This window comes from Cyanistes caeruleus, chromosome 4 (genome assembly GCF_971803275.1).
Source record: "Cyanistes caeruleus chromosome 4, bCyaCae1.hap1.1, whole genome shotgun sequence".
Lineage (NCBI taxonomy): Eukaryota > Metazoa > Chordata > Aves > Passeriformes > Paridae > Cyanistes > Cyanistes caeruleus.
This window is the reverse complement of record NC_141704.1, coordinates 40845076-40862218: the sequence shown is the minus strand read 5'-3', so window position 1 is coordinate 40862218 and position 17143 is coordinate 40845076. Positions and strand designations below refer to the sequence as shown.

The following is a 17143-nucleotide window of genomic DNA, read 5'->3' as shown; positions in this document are numbered from 1 at the left end:
AGTGCAAGTAAAATGAGGTTATTTTAAAGAAGGGAACTTTCAGATTCTATTTCACCTGTTGTGACACTTCACGTAATACTTTGAAGAGATAAGGAAAAATAACTAATTTTAACACGTATGTCAGCAGAATTCAAATGGTTAGCATTGATATTTTTATTCAGATCTTGTTTTTTGTCAGAAATATATTCAATAGGGATAAAAGGGTCAGGTTAAATTAAAATAAGCTGGTTTTTCCATCCCCATCAAACAAGGTCTAAGTCTCTTTATATTTCTCTATGTCCTTTGACGTATGTCCTAGTTTGAAGCACTGCTTCTTAAGAATCTGATGCACTAAGGTTTTCTAAGTTAGATATAAGTGGTGAAAGCATAAGAAACACTCCAAAATGTAAACATTTATGTAAGGATTTTAATAAATCTTAGAAATATGAGAGTTACTGTGCTCTACATCACCTCAGAAACCTCATCAATGGTTTGGAATCTTTTTCAGTGGAGGAATAAATCGTTGTAAGAAGATTGTGGCATAGTTGCTAATATGTGTACTGCAGCTGCAGTGCAGTTTTGAGGCAGAAATATCAGTTTTTATGGGTTTATGTACATATGCAGATACATATGTGCAAGTATACATATCCATAGATATATTGGCGTAAATATGTGCGTTTCAATATAGATAGATAGAGACATATACAGGGTTTTGTTGTTGTTGTTTTATGGGTTTTGAAGTCTTTGGGTTTGTCAGAATTACTGTGTGATACAACGAAGAAAAGTATCTTAAGAGTTTTTTTCTGAAATGCAAGCGATGCAGCTATGATAAGACAGTTGTAGTTAGGAAAATGTCACTGTTATAAGGAAAATTGATAATAAAGGCTTGGTCTTCACCTTCTGTTCTCACAGCTTACTAAATGGATACCAATAAGAATAGGGACCAGCAAAGGAGAGGCGATACTCCAATGTTAATGATGCCATAATTTGGAAATATAGGATAGAGGATTTATGCTGTTTCTATTTTGCTTTTAAATGCATCTGATTGACCCCAAAATATTTGCTTATCAGATACCTAATGGTCACCGGAGTCTTGACAATCTAAACTGCTTAGGTCTAATGAAGATAAATAGCATTCTAGACACGGATACATACTACATACCGAAGGGAAAATGACACAGATGTTGTTGCTAGGCAACTCATCAACTTATCTTCCCATATAAAACATACATTTCCTATGATTTTACTGTATATGTAGCCAGAAAAAGATGGGGGTGGAGGGGCAAGGGGACAGACACTAGTATCATCTTTTTCTGAATTACTACTGCATAGTGACTTATCAGAAAAAAAATCTATATTCACTAATTAATTTTACTATGTTCTTAAATATAAGAAATTCTTTTTTATGGCTTTTGGATGTAAAACAAGGTAAGAAGAAACAGCCACTGCTGGTCAGTTCTATAAAGTTATATTGTACATTTCTAATTGAATAATGATGCTTTCTTTAGCTATTTATGTTGGTAGCAATATTCCTGATACAGTGCCAATGATTTTCTGTAATTGGATGAAATTGCATTTTGCCGTAATTTAAACAGCAAGAGTAAAGGATTCAGCTTTATCACCATTTATTCTGTATGCAACCAATTTATGACAGATTTTTGTTTTCTGTTTTATCCTCTTTCTCCTCTTATATAATAGGTCTTTGATTGTTCTTGTTACACAGAGGTTTTCTAAGTGCTATACAAGTACTGCATAAGCTTCATAATTGAGATTTATTTCTAACAAAGCAAAATTGAATTACCATTAGGAGAAGAGTATAGAGCTTAATGATATTCTAGGAAAGCTCAGAAGCCCATCCCATAACAATCATTTCTCTAAGAACCTGCTCTTAGATTTTCTTGGTTGTGCTACAACATCACCGATTAATGCAGACTCCAAGTAGAATGAAGATTGTTTACAGTAAAAGCAAATGTCATTTTGCATTCCAATCCACTTTGATTCTTTGCTTTAGAAACCACTTTAAGGTACTTTGTTCCTGCATTCTCACACTGCTGCTTGGTGACAAGAATAAAGCTATAGAAAGACATCAGCACACTTACTATAGTGTAACAAATACTGTGAATTTAAAATTAGTTCAGCAGTGTACTTGACACAGAAGTGCATGTTCTTTGATACTGGCCCTGACTGTCTTCTAGACAGTTGTCTAATGCAGTTATAATAAATATTCAGCATGCTTAAGATTCATGAGGAATGTTTCTTAATTTTATACAACCCAGACTCAGATTTTCAGTTTTCCTCATTGTTAACGCTGAGATAGGTAATTGGGAAAATCCTAATTTAGAAGCCTCCAGATCAAGCAATGATACCATATGCAGTTATATTTTGAAGAACCTTACAACTAAATTTGAGATCAAGCATTCAAAGGATTATTATTTTTTGATTCATTTTTACATTCATTACTTGTCATCGTTTAGACCTCCAAAAAATTAAAAAGTTTATAATCACTTTAAAAATAAAATACTACTCAAAGGTTGATTTAATGCTATATCAAACACAGGACAAGAGAATATGTAGAACCTCTTGTAACTTAAGTCCCAAGGCTATACATTGTCATATGGCCCTCTAAAATAGCTAAGGTTTTTTTTTCCATTTTAATATGAAAAATATAGGGTTCTCTATGTTTTTCTGGGATTTTCTTTTCCTGTTTTGCATCAGACTTGAAATTGTGTTTAGTCATGTAACTGTGATTGTCTACTCTACATTTTACTCCAATATGATGCTGCACAATGCCCTTATAACAGGGTTTAAATTTTGGTCAGTGCTGTAGTGGTCAGGGAAGTAGAGTAAATTATCACTGTTGGTCCCTTCCATCTGGAACTAGTGAAATAACACATATATTGCATTGAAACTCCATGAAAAGTTTATCCACTAAAACCTTAGATTCTGCATCAGAACTAAAGGAAACCTCTGGGAAAACATGGCATATTGCATTGACTCTCCCAAGCTTCACGCTGTATGTATTTTTTTCCTTTCTCTGCTGCTTTGAAATGGAATTCTTACTGCCCTGCTTAGGAGTTACCCAGGGCTCAAAATGGAAATGCTATCTTTTTTTAGTTGTTTGATTCCATTTTTCTGTAAAATATATATCAGCTTTGGAGTCTAAACCCAGATTGTGTCAGGTACACAGTATCTGTCACAAATAAGATTCAGGGGGTCAATTTTTTTCTTAGTAAGTGTATTTCAGAGAAATACTGCAATGGATGTGGAGTTGGCTCCCCTCATGACTGTGAAGGCAGGAAATTTATGCCTCTGATTTGGTGGAACCGGGTCTTTCTGAAGTCATGAGTTCTTTTGTTTAACTCAGTTATAAACACTGGAAATAAGTACATTTTCACAGGATTCTCTGTTGCTTTTTGCTGAGGACAACATAAGGAGTACTTAGTGCTTTTCCAATATCTCAGTTTTCATAGCTGAGAACATGTCTTGATGTAGCAGAAATGCAAGATGGGAAAAGCTGAAGGGCAAAGAGATTCACACACTTTTATTCAGTGAATATTACTTTCAACTGTAAACAAAAAGGTCCCACCATCCTGGCTTATTCCTAATTTTGTATGAAATGGTCACTGAATACAATACAAACAGAAAATCCTACAAGGAATATCTTTCTCTCAGACATATTCAGTGATATTCATTTGTTCAAACATTCCTTAACCTTTTGATTTTAACCTTATAACATATGAAATTTGTTGAAAAATTCACACAGTGGGGTGCAGAATTCATCATATGATAATCTTCTATTTCTAAAATACTTTTATAATCAATAAGATATTTAAAGTTAAAATTCACAATATTGTTACTGGAACCTAACTGGGTACCACTGAGATGAAAGATCAGGGGTTTTGAATTATGATGCATTACAAGTAATTTAAGAATCCACCAGTAGCTCTATCTGCTTTCTTTTGTTGGCTAACTTAACAATAAAATAGGAATTAAGAAGAGATAATTAGAAGTGAGAAGATTAGAATGTCTTTTAAATATTGTTTTCTCGTTTAATTAATTGTTTCAATAAAGTTCTGATATTAGAGAAATATTCACATATATTTATCCTTTCTATATTGACATGGACTATAGCACATCAAAAAAATGGAATTTATACACTGAAGAATTGCATAGAGCAAAGAATGCAGAAAACCTGAAACTTCTGTATCTTTAAATTTAGAACTAAACTTTCTGGTTTTAGATGGATTTCAGTTGTACCTTCAGAAAAAACTTATTTCTGTAGCAGGAAATAGCAAGAGGAATTATACAGAAGCAAGATATTTTTTGCCATTTTATTGCTGAGGCAAGTAGGTGACATAGCTATGTTAAACAATGTGATAGCACTGTGGAGAAAGGACTTTGTGAAAAACTGCTTCATTTCTGTGACCGTGTACGATAATAGCCCTCTGGAGGTTACAGCCTTACAGGCAACAAAAGATGTGGCACATATAAATTCATAACAAGGTAGATATGTAGTCAAAATATCAACTTTAACAAGGTAAAATATAGTCAAAAGCGCAACTTTAAGAAAATATTTCCCATAGAAAAGATTTTCACAAAGACTATGTTTCATTTATTGTATTGGTACTGGTGGTGAAGCAATGTAATTAATATTTAAATATTTTTTAAAATATTTTTCTTTTGTCTTCTGCTTAACATGTAATTTGCTAAAAGTTACCTTATTAAAGTATTCCAAAATAAAAAAAATCAATCATCAGTATGTTAATTATATTATTACCACTGCACTAATTCTTTAATTTTTTTTTTATTTAAAATATGAGGTGTTTATCAGAGGTTGTCAAGAAATTAATATGGTTGGTATCATAAAGAGAGTTGCACTGTTAGGCATATAAATAGTTTTATAATAATTTTTAATCAAATAGATTTTAGTTTGTCTGTAAGGTCTTAACAGGTATTTAGTCACTGAAGCTTTTAACATTATTTGCAATTTCTAGAGGAAATTTAAGGTTTCTTTTTCTTGTAGAAAGTTGAAATGAAAAGTTTATTTTATATTTTACCCCTTACTCATTCCCCTTTCTGTGAATATACCCTCTCATCCCCATGGAATGAAATCACACATTTCCTCTTTAAGTCTTCCAAGAACTATTTCTGGTAGGAAAGAATTAATTAAAAATTCTCTTGGACTGAACTTTAAGGGAGATCAGTGTTTCTGACAAAGCAAAACATACCTCCTAAATATGCTGTTTTAATGCTCCAGAACAGTCCAACTAAAACTACAAGAAAATGAAATATTTGTAACACATATTCACAGTTGTAATTGCAAGTGCCTAATTATTGACAAAAAAACAATTTTGGAGGCAGACTCATGAACCAGTTAGGACACAAAAGCAATTAAGCCATTCTGTGAATTTTACCAAAAAGGGAATTGAGATCAACAAGTAAGAAAATAACTTGCTATCCAGTTACGACCAAAGATATGTAGATGCCAGTATACAGTGCCTCCTAAATTATTCAACAAGTTTGAAGAATGATTTTGAGGCTGGGAAGAAAACACTGGTCTGACACTGCATATAGTAAGTTCAAATATTTGAAACTGCCTTCCTCTTATTAGATTTTTCTTGCTTGTATGTTTGTTTGTTTAAACTGGAAGAGAAAGGCTTAATCTCAAGTTATTCATAAAATGTCTACTTGAAAAAAATGTAATCTTCCTTCTCTAGTGGTTTGTTGTTTCGTTGTGGGGGCTACATGTCCTTAATATTATATTAACTGTCTAGTTGGAGGATTCAAAGACCCTTCAAAGTACAAGACCCAGTCTTCAACAATTACTAGGGAATAAAACATACATAGGATCTTCAGCTGGATTCGTTGTAGGAAAATCTATATTGCCAAGGGGATGTTTGGAACCTGATGACCATAGACTAAAATAAGCAAGCTAAATATCCCTTTAGTTTACTCAATATTTCTCCTGCCTCTGTTAATAGAATTTGTTTTCCCCTCATCAAGGCTTATGAGACAGAAATCCTCCACTGAGGCATACTGTACAGGTAAATCCTACAGTTTATATCTGTATAATGTAAAAACAATCTATTTGCCATTTTCCTGGGCTGACCAGTATCATAAAGTCACCCCAGGACATTCTACCTATTGTTGAATCCTACCATGTAATTGTCCACATTTTCCTTTATATTGCTCCTGGGTTAAGGAGCTTTGTTGAGGATGTGGAAATCTGTGCTGTCAGATAAGCAGACTTAGACACATTAGAACTCTTCCAGCTGCCCAGTAATCACAGATTCCTGAGCATAGAAAAGCCCAGGAATTTTCTTTTCCTCGATTGTGGCCACTGAACAGATAATGTCCTCCTGATGCAATTGCCTGGACTAGGCATGACTGGCTGCTGCTGAGACTCCAACCTTTTTCACTGCAGGCTCATTCCTAGTTAAAGAATAATGAAAATTAATTTTGTCTGTCAATGAGAAATCCTATATATACAATTAATGAACTGGACAGTAATTAATACTGAAACTTTCAGCCATAGGAGATATTGCAGAGTCAAGAATAATCTGAAACATAGTTTATGTGATTGCAATAACTATGTAAAGCTAATTACAATATTTCAGATATTCACACAGAATTTATTCCAGCTTTAATAAACCTTGAATTTGTTTTGCTCCATGTTTTTAATGCTTGAATTTAAAATACTGTTTGATGGCAAAACATTATGCAAATACTGTTGTGCAATATACATTACAACTTTGTGTCTGTCTAAAGTTGACATTGCTACATATTTCAAAAGACAATTCATCATACTGACATTTCATAAGACATTAACAATTCAAAAACTACTCTGTGGCTCACAAGTGAAATGCACGCCTGAGTGATGGCTTTGTAAGACCTGCAAAGGGCTATTCTCCCCTGTGATGCTATTGAGAAATAGAAAAAGGTTGTGTTATCTGTAACTAATTGAATCAGCCACAAAAATTACCCTTAAATCTATTGTTAAAAATATCACCTTAAGAATTCTGTAAAATTCTGCTTGGTTTATAAATTATATTTTTTCCATTATATTCTATATCTGTTTGTATACAGCATTCCAAATGTCATTTGTTTGTACTACTTCTCCAATCTTTCTTTCATTCATTTTAACCTGTATGTATTCAATTCTGTCATATTTTGTAAATACAGTATGATGAAACAAGTTAAAAGAAAATGAAATTCTGGTAATTACATGAGAAGCAAAATTTTTATTTGTCCTTAAATCAATTTTTATGGACTTGCTAAATGTGATAGCAGTTTAGATCACACATAGACTTTTGAGACATATGTAAATCACATGATAATGGCTATATAAAACTTGTTTTTCAACTGATCTCTGGAGAGCCTGGTTTTATCCCTTTCCCCCTTCAAACCTAGTTTAAAGCCTTCTCAATCAACACATGAGCTAGAATACTTTTGTCCTTCCTAGACAGATGAAGCTATCCAACTCTAGCATGCCTGACGCTGTAAAAATTGCCCCACAATCAAAGAAACCAAAATTCCACTGATGGCATTAGCCCTTAAGTCACCTGTGGATAACCTGGTTTTTCCTGTTCCTTTCATCACTTATCCCTGCTAGCAAAGGAGCTGAGCTGAGCAGCACCTGCACTTCTGTGCCGTCAGCCCAATCAACACAGAGCCTTGAAGTACTTGTTAATCATCCTGGTACGCTTCTTGTCAATCTCATCACTGCCAACCTGGACAACCAGCAGTGGGTAATAGTCAGAGGGATGAATTAGTTCAGTGAGTATCCTGGTAAGCTCCAGGAGAGTAAGCAGTGCTTGATCAGCTCCTTTTAATCACCTCCAAATGACCCTCTGACCACCTGCTCACCTGAATGACTGGCAAAAAGGTGAGTATGAAATAATTTTCAAAAATATATAAAAAACTCCAACAGTTTCCATGGAATCAAGCCATCTTCAATGATGAAAGAAAAAAGCATTCTGAAAAATTTCTGTATTCAGGTAGTGGGAAATGGCATGAAAGCTAATGGTAATTTTGAGAAAGAGTAACTGCACCACAATAATTATTGTAACTAATTTCATAATGAAGACCCACCACCACAATAGTAAGAGCTGGTATACATGGCATAAAAACACTGCAGAGGTGTGGGTCTGAAAACTTAGAGCAAATGGGTACTAACAAAATTTGTTAGGTAGCTTTCTTTTAAATTGTCACATGCTCTTCAAAAAAATATGATTTGTATTTCCATGGTTTTTATCTATGGTGGACAAGTACAAAGATCGTGGACAGTATAAATTATATTGGGTATGTAAACACAGAGTAGATCTTATAAACATAAAGAGCATTTAATTTAGTTATTGTGTTCAAAGAATACAATTATTTACAGGCCAAAAATACACAATTATATATATTTCTCTTTCAGTTCTTTTTCTAATTATTCAATAGAAAGGAAGATATTAATAGTGCAAGACTGCTAATTTTTCAAGGCAATAATGACATCTGCTAAGAATCCAGTTGCAGTGTGTTAGTATTTTAGGATTACTGAACAATCTCTTATTTGCAAGATTTTATTGCTTTTAATAACTAAAGCTCATTCTACACTGAATAAATTGTTTATGGACCTAACTGCTAATGCATGAAGCTGCATCTTTTACATTTAATTCAGTGAGTAATAAATGTTTGCATTTTGGGTTTTGACATTCTACAGAAAGATTAGCAGAGGTTGTTGACTTTCACAAATCATATCTATCAAACTTTAGCTTAAAGAATCGGCTGTAATATGTCTCATGCAACAACTCTATCCAGAGCTTTGTTTACATGGGCTTTTTTTGGAAAGTAATCTATAAACTAACTTAAAAATAAATATAATCACATATCCACCTAAATTTCTTACTGTTTTCCAATCCATCATTTGCAAGTTTTTATTGCTTGTGCTAACTTAAGCCCAGTCTGCAATAAAGATATAATTTGTGGACCTAATAATACATTTAAGCAGTTTCAAAATCTGTATTTAAAACACTGATCATTGATAATAGGGCATCTTAGAAATATTTACAAAAGCTTCTCCCACTAACCCCACAAAAGTAGCAACAGAGCTAGACAATCCCATTGTTTTCACTTTCCCAGTGTACAAAATTAATAAGGTAACTGAACACTGAAAGCTGATTTTTCTGTGCATTCAAAGGGTTTGTGTGGTGGAGAATATAGGAATTGCCTTTCATAGAATTGAGAAATCAATGTTCAACTGAATTTGAATTTATTTTTTTATTCCATTACTTTGAAATTTAACCAGTTAAAAATAAGCAAATTATTTCAATTTAAAATGCTTTTATTCTGAAGTAGGCGTTCCAGTTGAATTTTATATAAAATATTAAACACAATCACAGTCATGACAATTCCATTATTTTGAAATGCATCCAGAAATGTTGCATGTACTTGGATAACTGTAGCACAGCAGAGAATTCAAAGACACAGTTGTGGGATATGCTGAGTTGGAAGGGACACACAAGGATCAGTAAGTCCAACTCTCAGCCCTGCACAGGGGAGTTTCTAGGAGTTACATCGTGTGCCCAAGAGCACAATTGTCCAAACACTTCCTGAACTCTCTCAGTCTTGATACTGTGACCACAGCCCTGGGGAGCCTCTGCCAGTGCCTAACAAACCTCTTGGTGAAAAGTCTTTTTCTAATATCCAGCCTAAACTTCCCCTAACACCACTTCAGGCCATTCCTTCCAGTCTGGTCACCAGAGTGCCTACTCCTCCTCTTCCCCTCATGAGGAAGCTATAGACTGAGGTGTCCTCTTGGTCTCCTCTTCTCCAGGCTGAACAGACCTGTGACCTCTGGCCCTCTTCATACAGCTTCCCCTCAAGGCCCTTCACCATCTCTGTTTCCCTTCTCTGGATTCTTTGGAATACTTTAATGTCTTATGTTATGGTGTCCAAAGCTGCCCCCAGCACTGGAGCTGAGGCTGCCCCAGCTCAGAGCAGAGCAGGACAATCCCTTCCCTTGCCCAGCTGGCCATGCTGTGCCTGATGCCCCCCAGGACACCACAGTTGGCCCTCCTCGCTTCCAGGGCACTGCTGACCCGTGTTCAACTTTCTGTTTGCCAGTACCACCTTCTTCTCTTTCCTCCTTCCAAGGTAGTTTAAAGCTCTATCAATGATCCTCACTAGCTCCTTTGCTTGAGCTCATTTTCTCCCTATAAAAAAAGCCCATTATGTCAGCTGTCAATTTGACCAACCCATGGTCAAAATCCCAACATTTTTCTGATGACATCAACCTTGGAGCCACCATGCTCCAGCAAGCATTGAACTGATGAATCTGTTTCCATCTAAGTTATTCCTTTCTAGCAGATTGTTCAAGACTCCTTTCGGTAAACCTGTTCTTGGAAATTATGAGATGTCGTCCAAGTTAGATTGAAAATAGAAATAAAACCACTACCTTAATTACATTAGTAGAATTAAGTGCTTCTCTAATCTGTTATTCTTCTCTTGGCTGATGTTCTTCTCTACTGATATTCTAGCCTATATTAATTTCTTTTCTGCATTGTTAACACTTCTTTCTAGCTATATTATATTTTAAATAAATCTGGAAACAAATACAGAAAAAGAAAGTATGAAACCATAGCCAAAATTAGATATTTAGTGTACTTTTTCTCCCTGTTCCTTATATCAGTTGCCAATCCTGAATGCAGTGGATAGAGAAAATTCTAAAGAAGAATATCACGTTCACAGAAGAATCTGGAAAATTCATCACTTCTAAGTTTCCTGAACTTGTTGCATTGCTAGGATTTTTTTTAACTTGATTTTCTCCTCCATCATAGGAGCCTGAAATGAATTTTGAAGAAAATTTTGCTCTGTAACATCACAACTTAGGTATCATCAAAATTACTCACAACTTCAGATTATTTTCTCCAGATAGTTTTCTTGGAATCAATTTTTACTCTTTCCAAAGGGCTGCAAGAGCAAGAACTATTGAACTGGAAAATCAGGAGGAAAAGGTGAGATCAGGCAGGAGAATGTATGTTTAAGATCTGAAAGACTCATTTTTCCTATGGCAGAAAAATGTAGACAGGTTTTTACCCATGCTAGATGAGTAAGTTTCAAGGAAGATGACTAAGGCTCTACCAGCAATGATTGCACTTCTAGCTATTCTTCTGCTTTTTATTCCCTATACTGTTTTACTTTGTATATTCCACTAAACCTACAGGAAGACAGGGAAAGTAAAGCTAGAAATATTTATTTTACTCTTTTAATCAAAAGCAAACTTTTCTACTCTCTCTTTTTTAGGTAAACACAGGAGAGGCATTAAAAATAATATAAAAATTGTAAAGGTTCAATTAAAATGAAATGCTGAAATATACCTCTTGTATTATTTAAGCAAAATTTATTCCACTCATACACACATAAAAATACAAACATAGTCTGAGTGCATATTGATACTTTTGCCCTGTTTTAAATTCAGATTCTGTAAAGAATCATATATCTTTTACATCACACCTCTGTCTGTAAACCCTCTAAAAATGTTAACTTTGGTTTCCCATCATTTACCTTGAATGAGTAATTTACTAAGAAAAAGTGTTCTTGGGATACATAAAATCTGTTACTAGTGCACTTAAGGTATTATATGTACCATGTCATGTGCCTTTCACAAAAAATATAAAAGAGCCCTTATAAAATTCCTTCCTCAAAAGCAGGGTTGTATATCATGTACTGTGACCATGAAACACCTTTACAGAGGTTATCAACAGAGGCAGTGCCTTTCATGGATGTATGGCAATACAGGCTTTTTTTTCAAAAAATATTAGTGAAAGCAGATACATAAAGTAAATAAATTGCTAGTGTTTCCTAGAAATACTGTATTGAAAGACCAATTAGTTTACTGTGACAAAGAGTCCTCCATCACTTCATTTAATACAACAACCACAGTGATTTTGAAGATGTGTTCCTATAACATATTTTAGATGCTTCACACAACCTATTTTAGGTTCATCTTGGACAATATACAAGGAAGACTAGAAAACAGCAGACCAAAAAAACATTATTTAAGTAAACTGTCTGGATCTGACATATTTAGGACAAACCGAATAAAAGTATTTGAAAACTGAATCTATAGTCTGACAAGAGTCATCAAAAACCGCTTTTTTCTTTTAATCTTCTTCATTTAGTTCAGATTTTTTTAATTCCTGCTCTGTAATATGCCTGTCAATTTCAGAAGAATTTTTAAAGAAAACATATAGGAGAATAGAAAAAAATCAAATTAATATAAACTAGCACTTTTTCTTACTACAGTTAAGAAGAGATGCTTATTATGCTTAAGTGAATAGAATCACATGTGTCCTGGTTTAGGGAAAATTTATGGGATGTGTCATTCCATAAATGCACTCACTGATGAACAGTGCATCTCTGATAATTTATCTATGGCACAATGATTGTGACAATCCAGTTTTCTAACTGAAGACATGAGAATTGGATGGCTACTTCTTCATCACCAAACCAGGTTTTTTTAGGTTCTCCCAACGAAAAAATGGTGAGGTTAACCCTTTCTCAGTAATATTTTTGTTCAAAATTTGAAGCTATTGTCTATTTCAGAAAACCCAATTTTAATCAAATTACATCTAACCTAAAAAAAGATCCAAACAAAGCCAAAACTCATGCATTTGTCAAACAGATTAGCAAAATTAATAACTTGTTGCAATGACTTACTGATTCTGCTTTTGGGGAAAACAAAACTGGAATCAGAAAGGTGGGTTCAGAAGGACAAATAAATACTATGAAGACACCGAATTCTCAAACGGGGAAAAAAACTTCATAATGATTTTTATGAACTTCAAAAGAGATTATATGAGGTTCAAAAACTGTAAGCCCATGTGCATTTGACTTTGATGGTAGACTAGATTCTGCTGAAATGTATTTGCCTGTGTCTGCATCAAATGATAGCAAAGTGCAGTGCACATCAAGCAGATTTTGACCTTTAGTTCACCTGCACATGCTATGTCACAAAGTGCTTTTTTAACAGCTTGCAGTCCCAGATTTTTTCAAAGATTTCAACAATGCTTCAAGTGCTGAAGAAAAACAGACACAGTCATGTGGGTATAGGATGCAAAATGCCTAGATTCTTAAAAAATGTAAAAATTAGAATCCTAAAGACTGCATTAATTATTCATTCATTTCTGCTTCCAGAACCAGACATGTTCTCAGAGATGCAAAGTTCAGTACAAAATTTAAAAACATCTTTCAAATAGGAAATCTGTGTGCATGTAAGTATTTAAGGTAACTCTTAAAATCACCAAATCTAGTGTGATTCAAGGTTTTAAATGCAGTGCTGAAATAGAGATGTTAATTTCAGCTGGTAAGTGACCTCTTATTAACATACATAAAAGTTTGATTATGGCTCTGGATCACAGTGTATTGTATATATGTAATATATAATGTGTATGTATGTGTGTATATATATATATAATCAGTTGAACTTACCAGCACTTCCTCCCTATCAAGTTCCAAGCAGTTAAATTTATTTTTTTCAGTATTTTCTCAAAAGCATTTACAAGAGTGGAAAGGTAAAAAATAACTTTGATTTGTCACTTCTTTTTTAGGGAACAATGAAAGAAATCGAACTAGTTTCCCAGGGACTTGTGCTGTTTCTACCTATGACACATCTGATTTGTGGCATCTTCAGTTTACCACTTTGCTTCTAGCCTACTCTGTATATATTTCTAGTTCATTCTATGCTCTTTTCCCACCTGTCACCGTGGCAGGAGTGAACAGAACTTGCCAGGGTTCAAGTGAACCCAAGTCATCCTGGAATTCAGAAAGAATAAATAACTCCTGAGCTCCTGAAGAAGCTTTTCTTTCAATATGATATGTCTTTTTCTTTCTACTCACCTGTGAATTTTAAAAACTCAGAAGTGTATATTTGTTTTGAGCTCTGCAGTTCTGGGTCAAATTTAGTTTAAATTGACCAGCAGATAAAGGGCTGTTAGAGAAAAGGGAATGACAGATGGGTAAGTGATTGCACACACTCTTCTTGGTGAAATTTGGCTAAAAAGGAGAAGAAAAGGTAGAATCCCATATATTTTGTGGACATTCAAAATGGTGTCTTCAGCACTCAAACTATGTACTTTGTAAAATATCTTTTTAAATTATCTTTGAATAAGAAATACCCTTCTCTAAGCTATAAAAGGCAGTCCCAGGGGACAGACTTCAGATTTATGAATTTCTGAGATGAATTTGTCTGAGAAATTCAGGCATGGTTTGTCTGTAATTGCGCTTGATAGTAGGGTCCTTTTAAATCTTTTCAAAATAAAAGGAGACAACAAGGAAAATTAATATTGCCTTTAAAATATCTTTTATACCCATGAAATTGATTTTGAAATACAGTTTTGGGTTTTGAGAGTTAAAATTCAGGTTTTTTTCCTGAAAAGTTGAACTGAAGAAAGAAAATATGGAAAATTAGGTAATGAACTGAATTCAAATCCAATATTAAAGATACTAAACCTGATACATGTCAAACTTGGATGCAAAGTAAGCAATTTTCTTATATAAAAATTCCCAGTAAAAGCTTCAAATTAACATAAATTTAAGTCATCGCTTTTAGAGTCCTTTTCTTCTCTGCAGTCAGGCAATGTTCCCCCCTAACACTGCCATTCTCCATTTTTTGGAAGTTAATATTTGAATTAGAGTGCTTCCATAAATTCATGGAGTTGGGAGTTATACCTACTAACCAAAGATGGATTGTCTTAAGCTCTGAAGGTGAGGACATGAAGAGGACCTTCAGGCAACAGCTTAATGTAACTACTATTACTGTTCCGAAATGTGATTCAGCTGAACTGAGATATTTCTCTGAAAAAAGAGAATTCCACACATCTTTGTCCAATACAGGGGAACTTCTTCAATTACTACAGATCTCCAGTTTAAGACTCATAAATGTCATGATATACCTGGAAGCTTATTAGCAGCTGTATAGGACTAAGATGAAACTAAATTTTACCAGAGATATAGCACATTGTTGAATATCTTTATTAATCATCTATGAAGATAGCTGCACTACCCAAAAACAAAAGCAATAAAAAAGTCATTGAATGCCATAGGTACTTTGACTAAAATCCTATTTAAGGAAAAGTTTTATCTTACTTGTCTACTTTTTTTTATAAATTGAGTTTGAAAATGTCTTAGACAGAAGGAGAAAAATCTTCCAGACTAATTGCTGCACCTACACTTTTAGGTCATGCTCTGGAGAATATAGACATCTTATTTTGTAACACTTAAGTTCTTTTCAATCATGTCTAGCCAAAATACTGCCATAACTTCAAAGAGAAAGAAAATTATATGTTAATTTATTCTATCACAGACATACTGGACAGAGATTTCAGACTCTAGAGGTTCTTGCTTGTGATGAAGCTGTCAAAACCTTGCTAGAGACTCTTCACCCTGAAAGGAATGATGATGTCTCTGATAAAATCAAAACATATTTTTACTGTATAAACTTTGCTAAAGGAAGCAGAAAGGCTTGGTGTTCTTTCAAATTTCCACCTCATCATTCTTTGTGATGAGGTATGCAATGATTTGTTTGAATATGTATGAAGTCCCAAAATAATTGAAAGAAAGTCCAAATTGAATAGGAAAACAAAAAAAAATCCAGCTTTGAAAAGTTGGAAATAGCAAAGTAGGTCTGTCAATCACTGTCTTCAAGATCTTTAAAAATACAGGACAAAAGCCAACAGTGGTTGCTTCTCATCTAAGTTTTTTCCAGCACCTAGCTGACTCTGAACACCTAATCCCAGAATTACCTCAATACAAGAACTATTTCTTAGCTTTTAGTCAATTTAGAAAATCTGGGAAACAGCACAACTCTGCCACTGTCCCAAGAGAAAAAAAAAGAAATAAAATCCAAAATAGCTACAGGACAAAAACCCAAATCAAAAGAACAATAAGAAAACTAAAACCTTATTAATTGTTCATGCCTCTGACAATAAAAAGGCATGAACTCTCTATTTTACACAGCAAGCTACTGGTTTTGTATGTGCACACATCACATAACTACTCTTATTCTGTTTAGAAGTTAGAATACATCCAATATTAAGATCTAAATATCATAGGTGTGCTGGCATCTTTGTCAAGCTGCAAAAAGTCATCAACATTAGTAATAGTATAATATACACATGTAAAAAGTGTATGTAACAATGCAAAAACCTTTTTCTACTTTTTTTTTCCACTGCTGATTCTGATTTGCTTCCTCTTTTACTGTGCTGCTCCTAAACCAATTGTTAATATTCCCTATAATTACAAATCCTGTGTCCTGCACTGTTTTGAATACAGCAGAGGAAAACCAAAACTCTATAATCAAACATAAATATAAAAGCGTATGAAGAAAATATGCAAAATTTAAGTGGCCTTGTTAGGCACATGTCATCAAAATGCTAATCTAAAAGAAATGGTGAAGTTAGGATTAAATGAAGTTGCTTAAAGCATGAATTATGCAGTTTGTCAAAGTCACTGAAATGTTAACAATTTCACAGGAATCAGTTTGAATTAATAATAGTATATACTTGGCTTCAGCTGTTGTCCAGGGGAATAATGATTCTGACTGTAATTTATGGGTTTCAGAAGCAGACTGTCCTCAGCAGATTCTGAAGTTACTGACTTATATAATACATCTAGGAAGGTACTTAAAACCTTAAAGCCAGTGTGCACATTCCATGGCTGTTGTTGATCTACTGGAAATAGTGGGGATATAATAAAAATATATCTTCAGTGATAGCATTCAATGTCTGTCTATTCTGTTCATTAAAAATTCATAGATGTCAATCAGAGGAGTTAGAAAAACTGATAAAAATGAAATGTCAGGTTTGCACATTTTGTCACAGACATAGGTCTTTGGAAAAATGAGAATTTCAAAGACAATAAAATATGAATATTATTAATATAACATTGGACAGTGTATTTCCTGACTAAAATTAATTTTCCTAGACAATAGTTACTGTAAATAAGTAGCATAAACTGTACATCTTCTCACATATATCTTCAAGGTATGTAGAGAATTAAGAAGAAGTTTTATGCACATTTGGAGTAATAGGACTGTGTTTGCTATTTGTGTCTTTATCAAGAGACAAAGACAATTTTAACTTACAAGAATGTGTCATCACAATAGCAAATGATAAAAGACATT

At 33.8% G+C, this 17143-nt stretch overlaps 1 protein-coding gene and 1 long non-coding RNA gene across 3 annotated transcripts in view; one reads left to right on the top strand and one right to left on the bottom strand.

Annotated features, from left to right (window-relative positions):
* The window catches only part of MGAT4C (MGAT4 family member C), a 316615-nt gene that overhangs the window by 180756 nt on the left and 118716 nt on the right, over nt 1-17143 (bottom strand). The window lies entirely within an intron of this gene.
* LOC111937289 (uncharacterized) lies at nt 7648-16834 on the top strand. The gene is made up of 3 exons (XR_002868543.2): nt 7648-7864; nt 13159-13235; nt 13572-16834. It is a non-coding gene; the product is annotated as an uncharacterized LOC111937289 (long non-coding RNA).